The sequence below is a fragment of the Cryptomeria japonica genome, chromosome 10 (genome assembly GCF_030272615.1).
Source record: "Cryptomeria japonica chromosome 10, Sugi_1.0, whole genome shotgun sequence".
NCBI classification, from domain to species: Eukaryota; Viridiplantae; Streptophyta; class Pinopsida; order Cupressales; family Cupressaceae; genus Cryptomeria; species Cryptomeria japonica.
The window spans coordinates 367,577,149-367,599,728 of record NC_081414.1 but is presented as its reverse complement, the minus strand read 5'-3'; the positions used below and the strand labels follow the sequence as shown (position 1 = coordinate 367,599,728).

At 35.6% G+C, this 22,580-nt stretch overlaps 1 pseudogene; it reads left to right on the top strand.

Annotated features, from left to right (window-relative positions):
• Positions 1–22,580, top strand: part of LOC131079950 (ATP synthase subunit alpha, chloroplastic-like) — a 108,106-nt pseudogene that overhangs the window by 15,602 nt on the left and 69,924 nt on the right.

The following is a 22,580-nucleotide window of genomic DNA, read 5'->3' as shown; positions in this document are numbered from 1 at the left end:
GGGACTCCGAGAACCCGAAGTTCCAAAATTAGGAGGGTGAAACTTTAAGGGAACTTCAGAATACCAAGAACTCGAGGTTCCAGAGTAGAAACATGCCAAGGGTCAGGGATGTTAGAGACCCAAGATCTCGAAGTGAGGGAGGGCTAGAAAACCCTAACTATCAAAGAAGATTGACTTATTGAAAAAAAGGAAACTGTAAGCTAAAAATGAAAATGAGCACGCAAAACCAAGCAAAGGACAAGGAAGGAGGGCAAGAACCTACTTGAACAAAGAGGAAACAAAACATGAAGCACACCATAGGAAAGACGAATCTCTAGAGGGGAGGGAAGAGAGGAGCTCAAAAGCTTTAACATGTGAATGAGTCAAAATGACCCCACTTTGCACTATATATACTGCCCGATAATTGCACAACCTGAAACACAAGATCCTTTGGGGTTCTGGGATTCTGGAGTCCCAGAGATCAAAAATAAATCGACCTCAGAACTTTGAAGTTTTGGAACTCCAAAGAAAAACAAGTGAAACAAGGAGAACTCAAGATTCCAGAAATCTGAGATCTTGAGGCTCCGATAGGGAAACAAGGCAACACTTTAGGATTCCAGGATTTTGGGATTCCAGAGTTTTGAAGTTCGGAAAGAAAGTGACATTGGAACTTTGGGGTCCTGAAACTCCAAAAAAAAAGACACAAAGCAAAGAGAAACCGGGATTCTGAAAATCTAGGATCTCGAGGCTCCAACAAAGGAAAGGGACAAGACTTTGGGATTTTGGGGTTCCAAAGTTCCAATCTCTCGCAAAACAACAAAGGGGACCTCAAAATTTTAGGAACTCGAAAGTCTGAGGTAGGGAGTGGAAAACAAGCGACACTTTAGAACTTCGAAGACTCAAAATTCCAAAGCCAAACCAACAAAACAAGGCTCACTTCAGGGTTCTGGGAATCTGGAGTCCCGAAGCAAGGAATAAACAAAACAAGCACACTTTTGGGTTTCATGAACCCGAAACTCTAGACAAGAAGAACAAAGGAAGACAAAGGGAAATAGAAAAACAAAACAAGAGAGGGGGACCCACAATTTCAAACAAGAACAAAGAAAATGATGGGGAAGAGTATGCAGGGCATAACATTTAGTAGTCAAATGAATGATCCCACGTGCATGCCCAGGATTAGAGGTGAAGCATTGGGGGTTCAAATCCCACGACAAACCACTTTTGGACCAAATTTTTATTAAGAGTAAAAGGAGATTTCCAATGGTTTGTATAGAAGAATCATTTTCACTCTAAACATTTTCGTACATGATAATTGTCATCCAAGTCCTCTTTATTGAAACATTGTTCTTCTTTTTTGTTTGAATTTATGAGAGAATGGTATGTATATGCCCTATTCATTTTTAATGGTGCGGAGCTTGATTGGATCTCTCCCAAAATCCAAATGAGGTGTTTAAAGCCATTTTGCCTTTTTTTTAACATAGCACTAAGATTATGCATGCCTCAATATCTTCTATGCATTTGATTTTTGATTCTTAATGCAACTATTATTTTATTATTTTCCATTTATTTTACTCTTCCTATTTCATATTTTTTTTAAATGACTTTCCACATTTAAATGAGCAAAGACATTGTTTCTGAGGGTTCTTAATAAAAGGTGAAAAAGGATTTTTAGTTTCAATTAGGTTTAATTTTTTTTAGGGTGAAATTTATTTGTAATTAGTTTTTGGCTAGAGAGCATCTTAAATCAAATCACTATTTAATATCATATCTTTTATTTATCATGACATCAAGGTTAAATTTCAAAATTTCTTATTTATTTATTACGGTGATAAAAAATGAAAGTGTTAGTTAGGCTCCTTATCAAGGAATGTCCTTAAGAATAAAGTAAAGAGGTAAAGGCCTGAAGGGGAATAGTTAGGTTTTCATCCCTATTTCACCTAAGTGGGTGATAGCCGATGAGGATACTGTCTAGGGAACTTGACCCTAGAAAGGGTTGCATACCCACTTTTATGATTTCATAATAGATGGGTTTTTAAAAAAATTATGAACTACGAAGTCTCTATTCCTTCACGTAGGCAAGGCCATCTTGGATGAGCCCCCGAGACACTAGGTCTGGCCCTTAGGTCTTGCATGTCTAATTTTTTATTGATCTTGCCACTTCCCAATCCTATGAATTCTCTATTTATCTATGCATAATAGTAGGTGATTTTTGTAAATTGATTTTATCAAAGTAATGATCCATGATAATCATGTATCTAACTATCCTGCGATCTTGTGCTTGAACTTATAAATGTAAAGACATCTTGCAGGTGCAGGTATAGGAGGCAAGGCAATCACATCATGAAGGAATGCAAGAGAAGCTTGGGTAAGAAGGAGGTATATTATGTTCGGAACTAAAGAAAGCATTAAGTTAATATTTATCGATTAATCCTATTTGAAATGGTAATTTGTTATTTGCTACTATTGCTCGAAGTGTAGAATGTATTTTGTTGTGGTTAAAAATAAATTTGGAATAATAGTAAACTATGGTATAACTCATTTATGTTTTGTTGTGTTTATTGTGTATGTTTTGGGAACTACGTTTCCATTGAAATATCATGTTATTTGTGTTAAAGTTTGAAAAAAATTTGTTAGTGTTGTGTCATGTTCACTTGGTTAAAAAAGTGGGCATGACACCAAACCACCAATGAAAAGATAGTGAATATCAAAGGATATGAGCATATGCTAAGATGAACTCATTCAAAGCCTACTTAAGAATAACAATTGCATGACAATATATTAGTGTAGACGTATAAATCTGACCACTTTCCTAAATGAATATTTAATATTTATTTTAACCCCATTCCTCCTATTAATTAAATTCTATTTAATTAATTTCTTCATTTTCATCTATTTGATTAAACAAATTACTCAATTTATTTAATTAAGTTCACCTAAACCTTTTCTAGCATTTAATTAAATAAATCACTTTATTTAACTAATTCGCCTTTCTCCTTTTTTAATTAAATTTATATTTAATTAAATTAATCCTTGCAAATAAATAAATCTAATTTATCCCCCACTTGTATTTATGCAAGTTGCATCTATTTTGTTGAAATAAAGTAATTTTATTTTAATTAAAATCCTTTTCCATCCACTTGCATTTTCCTACATCTCCCACTTGCCTCCTAAATCCCTTCTAGATTCTTCTAATCACTTCCAATTTAGCCTAGTTCATCTCCTAATTATTGTCACATTTCTAAGCAAAGAGAAGTCCCTTCTCAAAGCCTCCAAAATCTTTGAAATGCATTAAAGGCTTTATGTCTTCAACAAGTTAACCCTCAAAGTCTTCCTAACCATTAATGGTTAACTCAACCTTCTTGCATAGTTAGAGACTTTCTCTCTAACTTAACCCTCATCTAACCCAAGGGTCTCATCAAGCATTCATGGATTTAACCTTGGTTATCCCTTTAACCCTTGCACAAGAGTTTTCCCCTTGGGTAAAAGCTTTCTCCATTGGATAAACCTAACCTAACCTTAACCCTTACCTCTTAAGGTAACCTTCATGTCTTCTCAAGCATTTAATGCTTCTTACATCTCCTCTCAAGCAACCTCTTGTTGACAATTGTCAGCATTTCATTGGTGATAATTGTAAACATGGATTGATTAACTTTCAATCCCAGCCCTTATTAAGATTATCCAATCCTGACCATCCATTGCCCTATTTTCCCTATAAATAGAGCTCTCATTCCTCATTTTCATAATCTCCAAGTTTTCATGCATATACATTATAGCCTAAATTACTAAAAATTTAGTCTCTCTTTGTTAAATCATCATAATAGCACTTAGAAGCATTTTAAATACATCATAGAATATTCATGCTAGGATAGTATATCATTTGCTAGGATAATATGCTAATCTTTTATCATATCATCATCTTTATGCTAGCTTAATCATCATAGTTTCAATATCATACATCTTAGAATGAGTTCATGCATATAAATCAAACATAAATCATTCTTGGAGTTGTCATTCTTAAGTCACTCTGCTTAGTGATCTGAGAGAAAAACATCGACTTTAGGGATCCTGTGAGATAGAGAACAATGAGACACCCCTTGGGAAGTTGAATTGATTGAATCAATTCATATACTTGAACCAAGAGTCTCATTTATGTGTAGGTATTCTAGATTTGATTTATTCATTTTTCATCACCACATTTCCCCGCATACATTTCTGGCACCCACCATGGGGCTCATCCCCATAAATAACATCATTTTTTGTGAAGGACAATTACAATCATGTTGGAATACCCTTTTAGCACATCTAGAGTAAACTTTAGCACATCGGTGGCAAACAATAGCACCTTCATTGCACTTTTTAGCACATAGGAGCCTTTTTGTAGCGCTTTGGAGCTTACTGTTAGCCCATAATACTTTTTGTTTCTTTCTTGTGCATCAAAGTATCAGAATAACGCATTAGGAAATCACCGTAGCACGTAGGAGTCATACTTTAGTGCTTTTATACCTTTTTGTAGCGCATCTGTGCATAAGTTCAACACATGACTCTGGCAGAAAGAAGGGATAATTTGTAACAGAGAGAAAATTAGGCTTGTATAAGCTCACCTAAGACCTTTTTTTTTTACTAACTTTCATTTGTTGCAGGTTACTAATCATTTCTTGTAGATGGGAAGAGTTAGATTTAGGCATTTGATTGTTTTTATTCCTAGCTTTTTCAAGTTGGTTTAAGAAAATTCATTTCCTGTTGGTTAAAAAGAACCTCATCACTTCTTTGGTACTTAAAACAAGACCTCACTTTTATTTTTGCAAAAGGTTAAAAAGAACTACAAACAAACCTTTATTTTTCAAACTTAAAAAGGATCTCACTTTATTTTTGGTGCAAAGTTAAAAAGAACCTCATCACTTCTTTGGTGCTTAAAACAAGACCTCACTTTTATTTTTGCAAAATGTTAAAAAGAATTACAAACAAACCTTTATTTTGCAAAGTTAAAAAGGATCTTACTTTCATTTTGGTACAAAGCAAAAATAACTTCATTGAGGATTGGTTGCACGATTTTAATTTTGTTGACCAAATACACGATTTTATATTGTTGACCAGGTTTATTTTCCAAAGTTTTTGAAAACACACATTTTTCTATGAAAGGCTAAAAAGAAAACCATGTGTTTGTTGGAGCAACATCTCCAAACAGATCTTAGTAAATCATTGCCTTGAAGTTAAAAATAAAATTGGTTGCCTTGCCTCAAAAGTGGAAGGTATATGCTCTCCCCTTAATTGGGTGACCAAAAAGCCAAACCACTCTTATGCTTTATTTTTACTTCAAATATTTAAATCCTTTAGAAGGCACGCCCTCCCGAGTTGCCCTTAGGGCACCATTAATGGTCGGTGAGAGGGGAACAACCTAAGTTGGAAATGACTTTATGGCCAAGTATTCCAACCCACTATAATAAAATGTGGAGGCTGACAAAAGTCCCCGTCAACAGTTTTGCTCAGTGATTAGTCTTCCCCCAGTATCTTTAAGATACGCAAATCCTTTGTTCTAAAGGTTCAGAAGCCTCCCGAGGGAGTTTATCACTGAAGACCAAATGGAAGCCTGATTAAAAACATAAGCATTAGAAACTTTGAACCAAGTCAGTCGCCAAACATTGGCAATATCATAGTGCAAGGGTGGGGAAGAATCTGCCCCCAAGATCACTCACCATATATCTCCCAAGATAACTACTCAACTGTGAAGCAATTCACTTTGGGTTAATTCCTGGAAAAAGGCAAAAAAATGGGTGCCCCCTTAGTGGGTGACAAGGTTGTTTGAGTTGAAGGAGTATCAAGACTAGTGGGCTATGATATTGTTAATGACCTTTGAATAAAGAGTATGATTGATCTGTCCTTTTTTTGTAATACAAACCAATTAAAACATCAGGGATTTGAAAACATCCTCAAAAGAACATACACTACTGGTTTAGCATAGACAAAATTGTTATCTCTTTTATGTGTCATGTTTTCAAGTCATTTTTTTAGAAAATCATCCATCAAATCACAAGTGTTATTTTTCAACATCACAACAAAATCATCAAACAAAGAAATCAAGACAGTTAGCCCATAGGAGCAACATCCTAGCACGTCGCAAGCATTCAATAGTGCATTTGCACCAAAACTTAGCGCTTTCATCACTCAACCTAGCGCATAATCAGTATCATACTAGTAAAATTTCAGGTAGCGCTTATCAAAATTATTGTAGCGCATTTAAACATCATCCTAGCATTTTCATATAAAAAATTAGCGCGTAACCAGGACATATTAGCGCATAACCCATCCAGCCAATTCATTATCAAACCATCTAAAGTAGTGCATAAGAAAGACAACATAACACATTGGGAACATTAGGTAGTGCTTTAAGAACATCCTTTAGCGCATCGGATCTCTGTCTTAGCATATGATCAATATTAGGGAAAAATAGAGAGCAAATCAGTCACTTTGGGAAAATTTTGTCAACAATTTTAAATACCCTTTCGATTCCTTTAGAAAATCCAACAACAAAACTTCAAATCTGATCATCAGTGAGAAATTTTCCAAATTTAACAAAGCACTCTTAGAATGAGTTTTTCAAATTATTAACGAGCTTGAGATCAAACTTCATCCAACAAAATTAAGGAGTATCAGAATAGTGATCAAAGTTTCACCATCCAGGGGATCCTATCAAAACAAATACCTAGTTGGACCTTAAGTTGTCAAATCAAGTTTCCATATTGGGAGAATTTATCCATATCATTTGACACACTTTGTCATGGAGGAGAATCAAACTAAACCTCTTCTTGATAAAGTAAACTTGAGTTTTCGAACGAAGTACCCAACATCAAACATCAACATCAACATCAACCTTTGATCATTTGTGTATGACCACTCATATTTTGAGAAGAACAAGTCTCCATCAAAAGACTAAGTTGAAGAAGAGACAACCTAGTTCTAAGACACTTGTTAAAAGGAATAAATTTCTCTATATCAATCGTCAACTCTTTGCATCACTTTGCACATTCTTGTGTCATATGTGATTGTATATCGAAGGAAAAACAAATGAGTTTGATAAGGAGCCTTTGAGAAGTAGGGCTTACATTCAAAAAGTGGCATTCAACCAATGCCTAAATCATGGAGGAAGTATTAACCTCTCTTTGTTCCCAAAGTTCCTTATCACTTATAACGAAGCTCAACCTAAGCCGCCAACTCTACCAAGAACTCCAATAGAAGAAGAATTTTTCATGATAGAAATATATTAATGCCCGTTGTCACTTGATCTCAGAGAAATAAGAAGAAGGAATCACAACTAGAATCGATTATGGGTCGTATATTGTCCAATCCTTTTGATGAGTATGCAAATATGGGAGAAACAAAGATCACCAAAGAACTTCTCCAAGAATGTCAAGAGAACGTAGCTTTCCAAAAACTCATGGAAAGACTTATAGAAGCAGACAAGGAAAAATATCTACTTATGTTGACTAGCAAAGGAGTCAACATTCCTGAATATTTTGATACAGAAAACCTGAGGAATATAGATGAGAGAATTTCAAGAACAAGGTCAAGAAATTATGCCTATCAAGAACAATGAAGAGAAGAAGAGACATATGATCCAGAAACCATATGCAACCAAGATCGCACCCATGAACAAAACAACACCCACAAACAAGACCATGCCCGTAATCGAGACAATCTTAATGAACAAGGGTAAGCTCCCTCTTGAAGGACAAATGCACCCATGGCTTCTCTTAAACAACAAATCCAAACACTGCAAAGACAAATGCATGACATGCAACAAGGAAATACAGTACGATACTCCTTGGATGAAATGTGTCCTTATCCGATTGAACATGGTACCTTTTCCCCCAAATTTGGATATACCAAAGTACGACATATACGATGGTAAGAGAGATCCCCGTGATCACGTTCGGGAATTTTGTACCATGAGCCTAGATTTTGCTCATGATGACACTTACTTAATGATATTATTCCCAAGAAGTTTGGGAGGGAGAACAATGGAGTAGTTGTCTAAATTTAGACCGCCCATCAGATCATTTGATGAGTTGGTAAACAAATTCATAACACAATACTCCTATAACACTCAACACACAATAACCATGTTGGATGTGTGCAACAAAAAAAAAAGAGGGAAATGAAACATTCATGGTGTTTCTTCAACAGTGGAGACACAAAGTTTCAAGATATCCTCGAGATGTGCCTGAGAAGGAAAAGATGGAAATATTCAGCGATAATCTAAATAGTGAGATGATTTATCAACTCAAACTCCAATGCATACCATCTTTAGCCAAATTGATAGAAAACGGAATCCAAGTGGAGGAAGCATGCATCAAGAAAGGAACATTGAAGTTCTTTAAAGAGGGTGTTAATTCGTCAAGAACTAACACCTTTAACAATCAAAACAATAACAACACTTTAGACAAATATAGATTTTGGACAGGGAACAAAAACATTGTTAATGATGGGGTAGTTGATGCCAACAATGTGAAGTCTAAACAACTAGTGTTGGCTTTATCATGTAACCCACCATCCAATAATGATCAAAAAAGTGTTAATCAAGGCACTAACACTTATCTGTGAAATACCAATAAAGGAACTTCAACATCAAATGCCACAAAAATCATCAAGGCAACAACACTAACCAAGGAAACACAACTAACCAAGTCAACAACATTAACCAAGGGAACAACACAAACCAGAGAGGAAACACCAATACTTTCCCATATCGATGCATCTACACACCATTAGGACAAACCTTGCAATCAGTGTTTTGAGAGCTTTTGGTGAATAAGATCATCACATTGCTAGCCACAAATGACTTTGAACCCCAGGTCAAACCACCTTGGTGGAATGACTCACATTATTGTGGTTTTCATCGAAACAAAGGACATAACACAAATGATTGCATGAGTCTAAAGAACATCGTTCATGACATGATAGACAAGGGCGATTTAATAGTTGATGGTCACAAAATGAATGGTGACCATGAAGCCTTAAAAAATCCTCTTCCAAATTATGACAAAGGAGGAGCTTCAACATCAAACAATACCAAAGGAGCTTGTATTAATCACCTATACGAGAACACCATCAATCACATATCAACATATGACAATCAAGTAAATGTCATAAAAATCAAGGACAAAAAAGAACATGCGTCGATAAATGTGACAACCAGAGCACAAAAATACGTCTTGAAAGGGAACACATCAACATCCACAACTCTTCCCAAGACTCAATATAATTTAGTTGATCAACTACGAAGAACTCCCGCTCAAATATCCATACTTGAGCTACTCAACCTCTCACCAAGACACAAAGATATCTTGGAACAAGCACTTATCGAAACAAACGTAAAACACCCCACTCCATATCAAAGTCTTAGTCTATAAACACTGAGTAAAAAGAGTTTTAATAGATGGAGGAGCTGGTCTCAATATTTGTACTATAAACCTTATCCATGCATTGGGCTTCTACAAGTAGTCTATTGATCCGAAAAAGAAGATCACCATCAAAGTCTATGATGATGAAGAGAGGTCATCTGAAGGAACAATAATACTGCCTATTCAAGTAGGTCCTATATAAAAAGATACCATGTGCCAAGTCTTGGACATAGAAGTAGCATACAATATACTATTGGGTCATCCATGGATCCATGAAATGCAAGTGGTGCCTTCCACATACCATCAATGTATCAAGTTCTCGTACAATGGACAGGAAATTTCCATATCTACAGATAATAACCCTTTTTCAGCATTGCAATGCTATGGGGGCAGCTCAAGATAGCCTAGTTCCACACAACAGGGAGGTCCAAGCCTCCTCAGTATCCAATCATCATCAACAAGAACTCAAGTCTCTATCTATAGACTAAGAAAAAAATGAAAATCAAGGACCAAGGCATGGGGGAATACTCTTTTGAACCCCTATGTCTATCAAAATTGCCAACGTCACCAAAAACTTATGGACAACCTTCTACATCAAGACATCAGGAAACACAACCCATCACCAAGTTTGATGGTAAATGTATCTAGCTAGACACATTGGCCGATGAATCAGAAGAGAAAGACATCCTTAGTTGGATATACAAGGATGAAGATGAAGTCAGAGCTGCTACCATAGAAGTAGTCATACCAACAAACCATCTGGATCATGCAGCGGATGGGATACAATGGCAAAGGACCTATTGGCAAGCACCAAGAAGGTATTATAGAACCCTTACAACCTCCTTCACAATTTGCAAGAGACAAAATAGGACTTGGGTATGGGCAACATCTGTCGCCTATGCAGAAACAAAATCACCAGCAAAAACCTCAGTGGAGAGCAAAGAAAAAATATAATGAAGACTCATGGCAAGAAGCACTACACCAAGCTGCAGAAATGACAAGGAAAGAGCAAGAACATCAAGAAAAAGAGAAATGACAAGAAGAATTGTCCATTCAAAGGGAGGAAGCCTCTTATAAGAAAGTGCATCATGTGCAAGAAACTGATCAAATCAAGGTGGAGCCACCACCCGAAGGAATTACTACTCACCAAAGGGAAATAGTGTATGAACAAATTCAAAGACTACAAGCAGGCTCCGATTCTGAATAAAAAAAAACTACAAAATTGGTGTCAATTGTTAGAGATATTTTCTCACCATACAACATACCTGTCAAAAGTAGCAAGATAATCTGGGACAATAATTCTGAAACTGATTCTAATGAATATGAGTGGGGTAGTTGTTTAGATGTTACTGAGGACATTGAGGTAGATACCATCCACTCATGCATATCCCTTTCTCAGGATGGACAAGGCTCAGAATCTCAACCGCTTGAATTTGGACCACTTCATATCTACAAGGCTAGTGAGAATGAGCAGCGACAATACAAACAAGGCAACATCGAAGATAATACCATCGAAGACCTTGACAATATCATAGACCTAACCAGTATCCCAAACAACTATAATGATGACTCTATCATGACACTTACCATAGCTGATCTTAACCCACCAAATGACTCCTTACCGCTCATATATCTTGATCTCATAGACTGGTAAGAACCTAAACATCATGATATACCAATATTCCCAGATGATGAATCCATTGTCCAATACCTATGTTCAGTCAACCTAGAAACATGCTCTACCAGTGAACAAAATAACAATATATGCAATCAAGGGAGTGCCAAGTCTCTTAGTCACAAAAATGAAATAAACAAAGGATCTAATAGTCAAAATCAGTCAATGAAATAAATAAAGGATGCATTTGTGGGTCAAAACCTTTTTGAGGAACCTGAAGATGGGAGACTTGACACTCTTCCTGAACAATATCAAGAAAGGTCACCAATATTGATTGAGCTAACTCAATCAATAAACATCAGTAGTGAAGCAGCAGTCAAAGCCATACATCTAGCAGAATCACTCACAGAAGAGGAACAACTAGATTTTATCAAATTCTTCAAGGAAAAGAAAATCAACTTTGCTTGGTCTTATGTTGACATGCCTGGAATAGATCCAAACCTAATCATGCATCACTTATCCATTGCTCCAGGACCTACGTTGGTCAAGCAGAAATTACAAAAGATGAATCCGCATGTGGCATTATTGGTCAAAGCAGAACTAAAGAAGTTATTAGATGTCAAAATCATCTGACCTATAGACTATGTTGAATGGATCTCAAACATTGTACCAGCTTCAAAACCTGACAAAAGCATCAGAATATGCACAGATTTTAGAGACGTCAACAAGGCATGTCTGAAGGATGACTTTTCTTTGCCCAACATTGACATAATTGTGGATCTAATAGCAAGCCACACAATGTTATCATTAATGGATGGTTTCTATGGTTATAATCAAATCAGGATAGCCCCAGAAGATCAAGATAAAATTGCATTCACCTTTCCATGGGGAACGTATTGTTGGAACATTATGCCTTTCTGCTTGAAAAATGTTGGGGCAACTTATCAAAGAGATTATCACAATCTAATTAATTGTAATTGTAATATTAAATATAATTAGAATTATAATTTTAATAAATTTATTATATTTATTAGATATATTCTAATTAATTCAAAAGTTATATAATTTTAATTTTAATTTTATTTATATAATTATAATTGTAACAATACATAAATTGAGTTTTTGGCAATTATATTATTAAGTTTTAATGTTAGAAATTGTATATTCAAAATTAATTATTAATAAGTTGAATTTCAAGATTTTTTTAATAAATCAATTATTAAAAATAATTATTATTATTTTTATTTTGTTTTTACAATATATTAATTTACAAAAACAATTATTAATGTAATAATATATTAAAAATTTACAATAAAGTTGTTGTAAACGTAATTCAATAGATTTATTGATACTTTATCATATTAAAAAAAAAAAATTGCTTTATTCAATTTATGATGACCACTATTCAAATATACAATCAAAAGTTCATAATTCTAATCTAAATTCTATTAATATATTGTAAATTTAATAGATTTATTTTTTATTGCTAATTATTTTATTACTATTTTTATATTTTGTAAAAATAAATCAATTAATATTTATGCTTTATTATTCATAGATATAATTTAAAAAAAATAATAATTAATCTTAAATTCAATTTACAAATAACTTATTTTTAAATATACAATTTTAAACATTAAAATTTTATAATTCTAATTTAAACTCTATTAATATATTGTAAAATTATAAATTTATTTTTAAAATCTTTAAAAATAAAATAAAAAATAAATAAATATTTTTAATATTATTAATTATTAAAATTTAATTTTTGGGGGGAGGAGGATGGCATGCGAGTGTGGAGCGTGCAAAGGTTGAGCTAGGGAATCTGTGCCCTAGCTTGTGATCGTTTTTGTGCAGGGAGTGGGTTTTGTTTGACACTGCAGGGAGAGGTGCGGCTTCTTCTTTTCCACTTGTTGCAGGAGGTAGTTGGGTGGTGTCAGGGGTGATGGGTCCCCGTTTCCGCTGCTGCGTTTTGTGGTGTCAGTGGAGTTGGGAGGGCTCATGTTGGGATCCTTCCTTGGTGGAGTTTGGGAGGTGAGAGGGGTGGGTGTTTTTAGGGTGAGGGTTTTCTTTTCCCATATCCATTTGGGGTGGGGGTTTTTTGTCGTGCATGATGGTTGGTTTGCGAGAAGTGGCTTCAGAGGCTTCTCCTAGCTTGGATTTTTGAGCAACTTTGGGTTTAAAATCCCTAAATCATGGCGTTAAGACTTTTGATAATAATATCTTTGCTCCCGACTCGGGGGCTGCTGGTGCTAGTGTGTCCAATGGATCTCGGATTTCAAAGTTTAACAATTGTCTTGAGAGATGCAAAGAGAGACCAAAATTGGTAATTCTACCTGAGATGATTGACAAGGATGTTGAATATTTTTCAAAGAATTCACTTTACTGCAAATTTTTGGGGATGAGGGTTTCTTTGCAGTTTCCGAAGAATTGGACTCAGAGGACTTGGGCGCCAGAAGGGGAAATGGATATTTGTTGCTTGCAAACAATTACTTCATGGTTACATTCAATCGCATGGAGGATCGCAATAGGGTCTTTGAAGGAGGCCCGTATTTTTATAACTAGGTGGGGTTGTTCATCAAACCTTGGCATGCGAGATTTAACCCTTCAGAGGAACTCCCAAATCGAGTCCCAGTGTGAGTTCGTTTACCTCATTTTCTGATGGAATGTTGTTGGGAGGATGTGTTGTGGATGCTCGCTTCATTGCTTGGGAAGCCTGTTGGATCTTCATCGCAAACCTTGGGGAGAAAGGTAATGAATTTTGCTTGAGTATCTGTGTTGAAATTAATCTTAGTAAACCTTTGCCAGATGTTATAGATATGTGTGCGGGCTCTTATTCTTGGGTCCAACAACTAGATTATGGGACTTTATCATTTTGATGGCGTCTATGTCATGAGTATGGTCATTTGCGGCACAAGTTCCCTACGTCTAAACCGGATGTGCATTAGCCTCAATAGCTGCCATGTAACCTTGATGGGGTTCATAAAAGAAAAGCTTCCATGTCTGGTGTGGTTGTGGGTGTTGATGGTTTTGTCCCAGTTAAGACAAAGAATAGGAACCGAGGTCAAAAGATGTCTTTGCAAGAAAGTCAGGAGGAGGATACCTTTAACAGATTTGAAGCCTTGGATGACCTTAGTCAGGAGGAGTTGAATCCAAGGATGATTCCTTTGGATCATAGTGCAGTAAGGTTGATGGCTGATAGTGTGAACTTGGATCCTACACAGGGTCTACAGGAGATTGGAAGTCATCAGATGGAGATGGATCAGCAGGTATTGGCTCAGATGGGACCCATCTAGTGCTGAAGTGAAGAAGGTTGGTGGGGATGTTTCTCCTGCAACATAGAATTTGGACTCTGTTGGGGTTAAAAGTAATAAGATCTCTTTACATCTGGGTCTTCTTCAAAAAGACATCAAGAAAGGAGCAATGGAGAAGAATTCGAAGGTTGGCAGAAAGAAGGACTTGGATAAGATTAAATTGATGGGGGTGAACTTGGTTGAGTCAGGGTCAGTAAAGACTCTAGATTCTCATTTTTCTAATCCCCTGAAATGATTGTGCTTTCATGGAATGTGAGGGGCTTGAACAGTGGCCCTAGACAAAAAGTTATTCGGGAATTGATTAGGAGTCATTCTCCCGATGTCCTTTTCTTGTATGAAACTAAACTATTTGTGGAAAGTATGTTGGGTCTAGTGCCTAAGCTATGGGGGAGAGGTGAATGTCAATGTTTTGAGGAATTTGGCTCCTCTAGAGGTGTGGCTTGTCTTTGGAACCCCCTGAGGATTCATTCTATATGGTGGGTTTCTTCCAGATCATCTTTATCCAGGGTTGCCTCTAGTCTTGAGACTGGGGAATATATCTTGCTTAATAACATTTATGCCCCCACTGATCTTCAGGGTAAGCAGAATTTGTGGTCTCATATTACTTTTATGCATGGGTTTTTTCCTTTTCATCCATAGATTATGACGGGTGATTTCAATGCCATCTTAGAGTTGAGTGAGAAGGGTGGTGTTATGCGGTTGGAGCCTTCTTCCTTCCTTCTTTGGGATAGTATATCAACCTTGAATCTTATTGATATCAAGTCTAGTAATGGTCTGTTCACTTGGAACAACAAGAGACTAGGGGAGTATTGGATTGTGGAGAGGTTGGATCACTTTCTGGTTTCTATTTTTTGTATTGGTGGGGGATGGTCCACATGCTCTGAGATTTTAGATTGGAAAGATTCAGACCACTGGCCCATAAAATTGGTGTCCTCTTCTACTCGATTCACTCACACTCCATTCAAATTCCAGTTTGTGTGGTTGTGATATTTTTCTTTGTAGGTTCATGTTGTAGAGTGGTGGAAGAAAGGGAGGCCAGCCTTTGGCACTGCCATGTACACTTTTGACAAGCAGCTGCAATTTGTTAAGTTTCATCTTAAATGGTGGAATTGTCAGTTTTTTGGTAATATCTTTCACGCTAAGACAACTACTCAATTAGAGTTGAATGGCATTACTAGAGATATTAGAGAGCATGGATTGTCAGAAGCCTTTCTTAGGGAGGAAGTCATGGCAGTTAAGGTTTTAGAGGAGTGGGAGCTTAGGGAGGAAATCTACTGGAAACAGAGAGCTCATATTGATTGGCTTCAAGTGGGGATAAGAATACTATGTTCTTTTTCAATTTAGTGAAAGCAAGAAGGCATGGCAATTCCATCCCTGTTCTGGTTAATGATAGAGGTGAGTAGTGTTTATCCTTATAAGATATTTCTAGGGAGTCTATGCAGTATTTCCAATCCCTTTTTAGTAAGGATTTTCAGGGGGAATCGGAAGAGGAAAATTAGGTCCTTGCTTGTATCCCTTCTCTAGTTACTAGGGAGATGAATGAGCAACTTATGGGACCTATTTTGTTGGACGAACTTGAGAGGATTGTTTTTCACATGAAGAAGGGGAAGGCACCTGGACCAGATGGGTTTCTAATTGGGGTCTATCAAGAATTCTGGGGCATTATCAAATTGGACTTATTGGAGGTGGTCAGAGAGTTCCTAAGGATTAAGCAGATGTTTTAGGATTTGAATGCGACTTTCATTGCGCTCATCCCCAAGTGTGATGGGGATGACCAGTTAGGCCAGTTCCATCCTATTTCTCTTTGTAATGTGATTTATAAGATTATTTCTAAGCTAATAATGGAAAGGTTGAAGAATTGGCTTGGGGGGGTCATTTCTGAAGAGCAAAGTGGGTTTGTGCAAGGCCGTCAAATCTTGGATGGAGTTGTCATTGCTACTGAGACCATTCATTCTATGGCAGCTTCCAAGGAAAAAGCTATGTTTATCAAGCTGGACATGACAAAGGCTTATGATAGAGTTCGATGGTCCTTTCTCCAGAAGATTCTTAGGGCATTTGGTTTTGCTGATGAATGGATCCAATGGGTTGTGAGTTGTGTTTTGTCTACCTCATTCTCTGTGCTAATTAATGGAGATCATACTAAGTTGTTTGATGCATCTAGGGGCCTTCGTCAGGGGGACCCTCTTTCCCCATACTTATTCATTCTTTTGGCTAAGGGTCTGGAGAGATTGATTAAGTATAATGTGGGACTGGGCATTATTCATGGTTGGAGTTGGGGTAATGACATTCCTCCTCAGTCCCATTTGCAGTTTGTGGATGATACGACCCTGATGGGACTGGCTAGGATTAGAGAAGCTATAAATCTGTGTAAAATCTTGGATTTCTATCTTGTGGCTTCTGGCTAGTTGCTCAATGAGGATAAATCTTCCATTATCTTCTTCAACACACCTGAAACTATTCAGTTGAGGATTGCTCATATCTTGAGATTCCAAGTCAGTTCTCTTCCCTTGACTTACCTGGGTATTCCTATCTCTGCTGGTAATCCTCCCAGGGACTCTTGGTAGGGTAGTCTGGACAAATTTCGCATGAAGTTTGAAAATTGGACTCATAGATGGTTATCCTTTGTTGGGCGGGTTCAACCGATCCAGTCGGTGGTCCATGCTCTTCTGATTTATAGGTGTATGCTCCAAGTGGTCCGAAAGTAGTTTGTGAAGGAATTAGATTCTTTGGCAAGTCAATTATTATGGCCAAGCAACTTGTCCTCCCATAAATGGAGTCTTGTCAAATGGGACTTGGTGTGCAGCCCAAAGCAGTTGGGTGGGCTTGGCTTAAGGTAGTCTTCTTTATTTGGGGAGGATTTGGTAGCTAAATTGTACTGGAGGTGGTGTGTTGAACAGGATTGAGGTTGGGCTAGGATTTTGTCTTTCAAGTATATGCAAAGGATCCTGAAGGAGGAAATTACAAGATACCCGCTTGCAGGAAAAGGTTCTACGATTTGGAGTACTCTCAAGAAAGGGGCTACACTGATAAAAGAAGGTCTTTTTGGATCTGTAAGAGGCGAGAAGAGGTTCTTTTTTGGTTCGATTCTTGGGATGGCTATCCCCGTAGTAATTGATCAGTTTCCTAATTTAGTGAATCTATGCCAGAGTTTCCTGGAGGCAGGGTGGTCTAGAGTGAGTGACTTTAAGTCTATTTATAGGTTTGGGCAACTAGAGATGGTGCGATGAAAGTTTCCTAATGAATGGTTGGTTGTTGGTATGGAGGTAGATTGCACCGAGCTTCATGTCATTTTGGCTAGTAGACATTGTAGTTCCCTTAACGATAGGGATAGACTTGCTTGGTCCCCGAATCCTAAGGGTGTTTTCACTATTGCCAGTGGGTACCAAGAGTGGTTTTTCCATCACTTGGAGGGGAGGGAGGTGCACTGGTTGAAATATGTTTGGAAAAATTTCTCTTGGCCGAAGTGTAACTATTTTGCTTAGACTTTGTCTTTGAATAGATGTCTAACTTGGGACAATATTGGCAAGCGTGGGTTCCATGGGCCTTCCATCTGTGTTTTGTGTGGTAATGGAGAGGAGGATTCCTCTCACTTGTTCTTCAGATGCCCTTTCTCATTGCTACTCTGGCATTACTGGTGGGGGGTGTGGAAGCACCCCTGTGTTCACGCGGATTCTTTGGTGGAGTTGTGGAGCAGTTTGGGCAGACCTCCTATTTTGTCCTCTTTTCTCCAGACTGTCTAGCACATTGGGCCCATTTTCATACTTTGGCAGATCTGGTTAGAGAGGAATAGGAGGATCTTTAGGGATTTTAGACTATTAGTTCAGCAAGTGTGGAATAGAATCATTGGCATGATCCAGAAGATGATGGAAGCTAAATGTGAGGTGAATTTTCCTCTGGATAGAGGAGAGGTTGATATTGTGAGTAGGTTGGGTTTGCAGGAGATGTCTCTTGTCTAAGCTTATGTCAAGAGAGGTAGACGTGCTAAGAAGAAGGTTCAAAGGGTGGTAAGATGGTTTCCCCCTTAGTATGATTTCATTAAGAGTAACATCAATGGCTCATCACGTGCTAATCCGGGTCCTGCTGGGATTGGGGGGGTCAGTAGGGATTGTATGGGGGTTGTGGTTTTCTTCTTTTTCAGTACATAAAGGGCAGCAGTCTAATAATTTTATGGAGGGACTAGAAATTTTCTATGCCCTGGAGCGTGCATATGAGCTAGGGTACCGTAAGGCTGTCTATGAATCAGATTCGTAGATTATTGTTAATCTATTGGTTGAGAAGAAGGTGAGTGGGATTAATTGGCAGTTGGCAAGGATTGTGCACCAGATTTTTCAAATTAATACTATGATGGAGAGGGTGTCTTTCATTCACATTCCTTGTGAATGGAATAGAGCTACAGATTGTTTGGCTAAGTGGGCTTTAGAGCATGGTGATGTTTGGAAAGTTGAGGGTTGGGAGCATCTTTCCCTTGATTATTGTCAAGACTTGTATAAGATCTTCGCTGAGGATATGTATAGTTATGAAGTTGGATTATTTTTGGTTGGGTTTGTTGTTCTCTCCTGGAGCCTTGTGGCTCTGGCTTTCGTGTGTAATGTTGGTTTCTGATTATTAATAAATTTTTTACCCCTTTATTCAAAAAAAATAAAATAATAATAATAATTATTAAAACTACAAATCAGCTTGGGAATGTCATGACAAAGTGATGTGCCATTAAAAAAGGAATCCACGCGTAATCTCATTGAGATCAATAAAACCATCAATCTCAATTGACATTAGAAGCAAATCTCAATCTATAAATATAGATTTGTAGGCAAAAAGAAATCAAATCAAACAACTACCGAGGTAATAAAAAATAAATCAAACAACTACAGAGGTAATAAAAAAACAAATCAAATAACTATTGCCTATATTCTTGGCTATATAGTTGCTACCAAAAACCATTTCCTAAAAATCCGGTCTATAACCAATGACTGTATAGAAAAATAATTTTTATAATTTTAAAATTTTAAAATTATATAAATATATTTTAATAAATAAAAACAAACCAAAATGTCTATTCCACGCAATAATATCAAGGCTTATGTTTGAGGAACTTTAAGGCGATCGTGCATCACGTGGGTCCCTTTGATACTATGAGTGGAAAATCATCATACAATAATATTTGAAGCTTCTTTAATTTAGTTTTAGAGAATGATTATTATAGATGAGATTAATAATTTCAAGTGTACGTCTTTGTTTTTATTAAATTTATCAATGTTGGTTAGGTAAGTAGTAATAATATTGTAATGTAATAAATCCGTAAGCAATTCTACATAACAAAACAAAGATCTCACATGATCTTTCTTTTGGGCTTGCATACAAGTGACTCTTGCTTGTTTTTTTTTTTGTTTTAATTTAAATAAGATATAAGTGTAAAGGTGAAATTATAATATTTGTTTGTAAATTATTATTTAATTTTGTGTATATTTCTTCAAAGATGCCTAAACGTGATAATATATTGATAAATGATAATAATTGTGTATTAAGTTTAATTCAAATTTTGATTTTTATTTATATTTATTTATCTATATTCAAAATCATTTTTTATAAATTTGTTTTCTATTTTGAAATTGCTATTTTATTTGTATAAATCATTTTCAAATAATTCAAGATTGATGAGAATCAATCTTTAAAAGTATACAGGTGGTATCTAAATCTTAAAACTCCAAATTCATATTCAAATTTAAATTTCTTCAATCATTTATATTAATCATTGTGAAGTAGTCTAATGCATTTTTCACACACTATGTTGTGATGCCACAATCTATAATAAAATTCAATGTGTATTTAATTTTATATGGACCAATAATCATCATGTTCAAAAGGGTAATAATTAAATTCTAACGATAATTTAAATCAAAGTTAGTGCTCGACATCCATCTCATCATTCTATTTATCAATTTAGAGTTTGAAACATTTATCAAACTAAGATAACTAATCTTTTAAAAATGAAAAAATATTCCAATCAACACTTATATCATCTATCCATCATTGATTCTAAAACTATGTACACCTATCCCTTTATTTAATTATATTTTAGTTTCATTTATCTATATCTCTCTATTGTTATCTCTCCCTCTACCTATCTCTATCTCTATCTATTTCTCTCCCTCTTCTTCTCCCCTTCTATCTTCATCTCTACTTTTATCTACTTTAAACTAACCACACTATTGACAGAAACATGACGCATTGGTTCCTTATTTATGTATAGATTCCTTCATACATATTAATATTTACTCTCATTCTATATAGATTATTTCTCTCACATTCTTCCCTTTTATTCCTACTATTCACCTATGTTTCCCCTCCTTGTTATTTCTTGCCAAAGACAATATACTATTGTATTCATTAAATCTTTTTTTAATTATTTTAACCAATGAAAACTTAGAATTAAAAATTTTCAACAAAAGTTCTATAGTCTAAATTTAATTTTTATTTTGCATGATTATAAAAATACCACTTTACATTATTCTTATTGGATTGTGTAACTATAAAATTAAATCCCCCCCCCCCCCAACAACAATAATAATAATAATAATATACATAGAAGAAGTACATCATTTATTGCTACTACATAATTAACCAAGCTAAGGGGATAATGCATGATTAAAATACATATATTATTACATAGCTACTATGTACACACTAATTGCTACACCAAATAAATGTACATAAGTATTTTGTATGAGGGGGAAAAATCATTAATTGAAAAGAAATAAATAAATAAACAGCCTTTGGGGACAATATCACTTCATTAACAATTTTAGAAGTACGATATTTTTTTTTCAAAGAATGTGATTACATTTTGTGTGATGAAAATGTGGGTGCAAAATACAAATGATTAAAAATTAAAGCAATAATCAAATAGCCACAAAGAAATCAAACACCTCAAGATTGTGATGCTAAAAAGAAGAGAAATGGAGCATAATCGACAAAACACAATAAAATGCAAACTCCATTTGATTTATTGATTTGATTATCCCATGATTTGATGTATGCTCAATGGCATCGTAGATAATCGATTGTGCTCCATGATATCTAATGAAAAGGTGAGATTCATGATTATGCAAATGGATGGATGATGGCGAGTGATTATTCTAGTAGAGTAATGGTACAAGTATGGAAAAGTGGATAAAATGAATAGAAAAAGGAGGGTTTATATAGGAAATGAGAGGGAGATGAAGGGTCTTGGAAAAGTGACAATTGTCTTCAGGGAGGACAAGTGTCTAGCCATGTGGAATGAGATTCCACACTTGTCCTCAAGAGGAAATGACAAGTGTCCCCAAGAGGGACACATGTCTTGGAAGAGAATGACGTGTCTCTAAGGACACATGTCCATTTTGGGCACTAACCACCTAAAATTAGAATATCTTTTATAAATAAAAGATATTTAGGAGTGTGCACACATGTGGGAGGGGAGTTTAGGATAGGATAAGGTTGGTTAGGGAGGATAGGGTTGGTTAGAACCCATGGGTTAGGATAGGGGTTGGGATAGAAGGGTAGTTTAGGTTAGGAGACGTGTGAGGAATTTAATTAATTTAGAATTAATTAACAAGCTTAGAATAAAAGGATAATGAATTAAATTAAATAAAGTGAATTTATTTTATTTAATAGAAAAAAGGTTCAAAAGAGGAATTAACTAATTAACGGGGTTAATCAATTAAAATGGCTAGGGATATGGCATTATTAATTAAATTGATTTAACCAATGGGATGGGATGTCGCATATGATTAAATAATAAAAATTATTTAATTAATGTGAGCGGCCAATGGATTAAATTTGATTAAATTAATTAGTCAAATTCAAGTGTCTACACATTTAGAATTAAAATGTTCATAGTGGTGTATGGTAGTCCAAGGGAATAAAAGGCTTAATTTATAAAACCTACTTTTAATAATATACTATTTAAATAAATAATGAATAAAATAATATTTAAATTAATAATATTGGTAAGAGTGTTTGATTGGAAATAAAGATAAAGGTAGATATGTATTCTAGGCATAAATATCTTATACTAATAATTGCACCATGTGTAGCATGCAAGGGTATGTATATTGTGAGATGGTTATCTGAAATGAGAAATTGAAAAAAAAAATCCTTAAATGGTAAATGAAATTGGTGAAAATTTAATATTAAGTATTTATCAAATTTCAGGACATGAGATGATAAGTTAGTATGCGAAGGATCTAACTCAGGATCATATAAGGCCAATGATGGTTATGAGTTAATGATAAACAA